This window comes from Mastigoproctus giganteus, chromosome 1, assembly GCF_048544385.1.
Source record: "Mastigoproctus giganteus isolate SK-2022 chromosome 1, ASM4854438v1, whole genome shotgun sequence".
Classification (NCBI taxonomy): Eukaryota; Metazoa; Arthropoda; class Arachnida; order Uropygi; family Thelyphonidae; genus Mastigoproctus; species Mastigoproctus giganteus.
In genome coordinates, this window is record NC_143575.1 from 94909131 (window position 1) to 94914419 (window position 5289).

A 5289-nucleotide genomic window follows, 5' to 3' on the forward strand; every position below is an offset into this window, starting at 1 on the left:
AATTTTGATATCATATAATTCGATTTTAGGAAAGCTTTTGATACTATTGCGCATGGAAGACTACTGTACAAATTGGAGCAGTATGGTATTGAGGGCAATTTCAGCTATGCGTAAAGGGATGGTTGAGTGGGAGAAAACAGACAGTGGTATTCAGTGGGCACTGCTCTTCGTGGACTAATGTTATTAGTGGAGTCCCCCAAGGTTCGGTGTTCCGCGCCCTTGTTGTTTTCTGTATTAATCAATGATATTGATGAAGGTATATCAAGCTTAACGTCAAAGTTTGCAGATGATGCAAAGGTTGGCAGGGTTGTTAATGACAGTAGACTACTGCAACAGGATTTAGAAAAGCTGAGAAATGGACTGAGAGGTGGCAATAGAATTTAACATTGACAAATGCAAAGTACGGCATATGGGTAGCACTAACCCCAGATTAACGTACCAACTGTGTGGTACTACACTTAGGGCAGTGGAGAATGAAAAGAACCTGGGGATAATTGTGCAATCAGATATGAAGTTTTCTGCGCAGTGTAGACAGGCTGCCAGAGTAGAATATTGTCAATGATAGGACAGGATATTGTCAATGATATACAGGAATTTTTCTAGCAGGCATAAGGAGGTGATTATCCCTTGTAAAAGGCAATGGTCAGGCCACACCTTGAGTACTGCAAGCAGGTCTGCAGGCCTCGTTTTACGAATGATGTAGAGCTGCTGGAACGAGTACAGAGAAGGGCAACGAGATTGGTGAATTGAAAAAAGGGTTGCTGTTACCAAGAAAGGCTTAAGTTCTGCAAATTGCTGCGTCTGGGGACTCATCTCAAGCGAGATGATTTGATCGAGTTGTATTGAGTTGATTTTTTTGTTATTGTTTGAGTGAGAATTTCTGTACTAAATGCCCGCCGTGCTGAATAGTTTTAAGGTAGTTCTTATAGCGGATAGTTTTAATATATAGCTAGATATATAGTTAATATATAGCTAGTTTTAGATATATAGCTCTTATATATCTATCTAAAAAGCCATTCATCATCATTTTAGCATTTTTCTTAGCAAATACTCAGTTAACGGACGGTAACTGGGCCACTTTCTCCGAAATCCTTTGGCACCAGAAAGTGACGGCAACATAGAATTAGTAGAATTGGATGAAATTCAATGCGAGTCCTTGTGCGAAGGTTATGCTGGCAACATTTAACTAATTCTTTTAAAAAATTAAGATGATTTTTAGTTTTCTGTGTTCAATTTTATTTAATAAATTCTCTCTTCGTAATAAATACTCCCAGCTGGTAATAAATAATACACTCCTATTTTTTGATAATTTCATATAATTTTCTTCTTACTTTTTCTTTCTTATTTATTTTTTATTTTTCAAAACTCCAACATTTCTTCTGGTTTCTAAACAATTTTAACATGTTCGTTCATTTTCATCAATACTTTACATTTCTAAAAGATATTTCTTGAAAATTTTCCAATGCGAATGTCGATACACATTTCTTTATAATTTAGGCCACTACTCGAGCCAGGGGCGTATTCAGGGGTGGGCAGAAGGAGCATATGCCCCCTTAACCAAAACTTTGAAATTAAAAAAAAAAAAAAACGCAGGAAGTGTTCTAAAAAAAAACTCAAAAGCCTGGTCGCCATGCTCCACCCTAAAATGACAACTGGATACGCCACTGACTCGAGCCAAGTGAGATTTATATGACGCAGCCCATTACATCACGATGGCTGTTTCAGAAGTGGAGCAGGTTCAACGTGTAGTCAATAGTTTCTATTTTATGTAGTTGATTTTACGTGTAGCTGCTCATTTAAGTGCTGAATGAAAACGTCTTTAGACACGCTATTCAAATAGGATGAGCTATTTAGTGGAGTATTTTCCTGGGTTCTGTAAATGTTCTAGACGGTACAAGTTCCAAGTTCTCCGGGTATTATCCATAGAGAATTTTGGAAATGTAGGCTACAATCAATTCAGTACGTTGGACAAACTCGAAAGAGAATCAAACGAATAGGACCTTGCAATGTTGCTTCAACTTGACCTTACGTTTTAACTCGTATCAACAATACGAGTTAAAACGTAAGGTCAGTTGTTCCACATCCTCCCTATGAAAGACTATCAAATTAAAGGCATCCAAAAACTAACTTATACGTCCATGTGTATTATGTCCATAAATTGCGTGCGTTTTCTGGTAGATTTGCCTGTTTTTCCGGACGAAAACCCCTAGTTTTCTGGGAAAGAGACACTTGCTATCCTCGCGTGAGACCGACTAACTCACCTACGAAGTGAAAACGGGCCATAAAAGTTCCTCGTGTCATTGACGGGACCCGAAACAGGCCTTTACTACCCGTGTGTGTAAATGATTATAACCACTAATTACAGGCAGCCAGAAGAATAAGCAATGTGGTGGAGGGGGATTAATTACCTTTTAATCAGTGCATTCCCTATTTTAATTCATTCTGACTCATCCCAATGTAAAAAAAGATTAATATAAGTTTTAAATTCAAAAAGAAAATGTTATCCAAACAAAGCTCTAATTTGTTAAAAAAAAGTGTGAAAAAATTGCACATTTCGGCAAGGCACTATATTTAAAAGGTTGTTCAAATCCATGGTATTATTATTATGTTACATAAAATCCTTGCGATGATTTTATGTAACATAGAAACAAGGGTGGTCATATGTGTTCACTTCTGGCCTTTGAGCTGCTCTCAGTGATACCCTCGTATTTCTAGATGATGTTATAGTAGATATATATTCTGGTAAATATATATTCGTCAAGAAAACTTGTTTAATGATTAATCATGAATTTATTTGCTCTTTGGTGCATACATTAGAAAGACAATAAATTGACTAGTCGGTTGGTCATCCATGGAATTGGAATTTTTTTTAGAAATCCTGACATACATTGGTGAGTTAGAAGTGATTCAGTGTGCAACCCGTGCTCAATCGGACAGCTTGATTGTTGTCAGGATTGGATGGCCCTCTTCCTCACCCACTGCCGGCAGTGGTAGTGGGAATGGTTGCTGGAGTTGTACTACGACGTCCGCATCGCTTTCCACGCACATGCGCTTCATTGTGAGCAGATCGTTTCTCAAGCAACCGCTCCTTCAAACCTGTAAATTAAAATATGTTTTTAATCTCAACACTAGCAAAATGTGCAATAACACCACTCAAGCTACATTGACATAACATAACAAACATAACAAAGCCTTACTTAAGCTTTCAGAGTTAGCGTTCTGCATGCAGAGCAGTAGTACCAAAGCGAAACCAACGAAAATTATCTGAAAAATCAAACAAAGTATTCTTAGTTACAGCAGTGGTATTAGAGCAATTAAAAATGCGTGATATTCTTACATTTAAAAATTACAACAAACTGGTGGGCTGTTACTTGCTTCTTGGGAAAAACCAATTGTACAAGTTTATTGTTTTAAGTACCAGGAGTATGAATACTTCCAAATGACGTCGACAAGATGCAGTTCTAAAAAGGGTACTTCAGTAAACTGAGCAGTTTCTGCTCACATTTGCGCTAACTTCAAAAAAGCCAGCCAACTTTTTCTAAAGCATGGAGGCAGAAAACGAAAAATATTGAACATAAAGTTGCATATCCTGAGGCAAGAAAACAAGTTCCAAAAAGAACACAGAAAACCAGCAATACTCCAATGAGTATTCCAACAATTGCTACCTCAACATTATATAAACGAAGAAACCAAAAAAAGTATTCAAGTCCAGAAGGCTGTTCCTGCAATACCGGCAGTATGGATGACACAGTGTTAGAATTGCAACCAAATAAAACCATGGAATTAGACCGCCCGATATGTCTCAGTAAATAAAAACGTTCATCACTCCTAAAAAGCAGTCGGATCAGTCTTCCTTAACCAAGCCCAAATAATGAATAAATTCATACACTGGAACTTCAGAGACCTGTGCAGTAATTTCGATGACTTGTCCCCAAAGAGTTCTCCTAAATTCCGAAGATCGAACCTCAATAGAAGGAACGTAAATTCCGAAGATCGAACCTCAATAGAAGGAACGTTTAAGAGCTAACATAACATCATTGTGGAAATAATCTGTGTAGGACGAATTGCATGGTTTCTGCTCCACAAGTACAGGAAACAGACAAACCAACCACAGAACTAGCGAAATTTACAGACGCAGAGGATCTCATTGCCTTAGCTCTCTTGCAGTTTATTTCAAACATGCACTACATATTCTAAATATATGTAGTGCATGGACGGACATTCCACCCTAACTGCATGATCTCATTGAGAATAATACGTACCAAGATTAGTTTTGCGTTGAGAGCTAAAAAATAGTCCCATTTTTTTTAGTTTTTTGAAGTGCGAATGCACCAACGTGTTGTTTACAACGATTTATACATCACGAATAGTAGAAACCTGAAAAATGAGTTTCAACGTAGCATATTAGTGGTTTATTTTTCGATGTCTCAGCACCATAGACCATATTGAACCAGTGTGTTGTGTCTGAGCAAGTATATTTTTATATTGCTTACTGATTTGTGTCTCGCTGCGCGATAGGTCTAACATTTAACCGACTACATATATTTCTAACTGGGACTGTTAGGAATAGCCTCAGAAAAATTAATAATTCGCTTACCACTCTCTTGTCCATGGTGTTCAAAACTTCAGACAGAAATGTTAACTTTCGGTAACTTCAACATCTGATGAGGAGCTGTCTGAATAAATGTGGTATTTATACATAACCACATTTGGTTTCATCATTTCTCCCCTCTTCCCCTCACCGATTCGACAAGCGAGTGACCTGCGACGAATGACTCATAAGTGTGATACGTACTATACATTGGCGTAAGCCATTCATGTTTCGAAATTGCCTGACAGCAGATGTCTAAAGGGGTTAATTGACAAAAATCTTCCACGCACACACACATACACACGTGGTAGTTCTATAGAATTCATTGTCCTATTCAGTGGAATCTAACTTGCCTGAAAAATTGTAGTTTCCTCAAACCTCGTATTTTTGAAATGAAAAGATTTATTTATTTAAAATCGTTCCTTACTATCGATCACTTTTTTCATCGGTTTTATAAGTTGGTATATCCTACAACTTAACTTTCAAAATGGCCTCGGAATATCTAACTGTGGTCAGCGAGCTTTTGGTTCACCACCGGTTAATTAAACACTTTTCTGCTGTATTTCTCATATTTCTCTTGTTTTAACTTAAAGCTGCGACATTGAAATTAAATTCAAATTCTGCCATTCTTACAGTAGCATCTGAATGAGAAACTAATGTAAATGTGGACTAGGACATCAGTAAATTAATTGAGAGAA

The 5289-nt window shown here is 37.3% G+C and overlaps 1 long non-coding RNA gene across 1 annotated transcript; it reads right to left on the reverse strand.

Annotated features, from left to right (window-relative positions):
- Positions 1-2798: 2798 nt before the first annotated feature.
- On the reverse strand, positions 2799-4666 carry LOC150091008 (uncharacterized). The gene is made up of 3 exons (XR_016547377.1): positions 4598-4666; positions 3198-3264; positions 2799-3096 (listed from the first exon to the last, which is right to left on the reverse strand). It is a non-coding gene; the product is annotated as an uncharacterized LOC150091008 (long non-coding RNA).
- Positions 4667-5289: the final 623 nt, after the last annotated feature.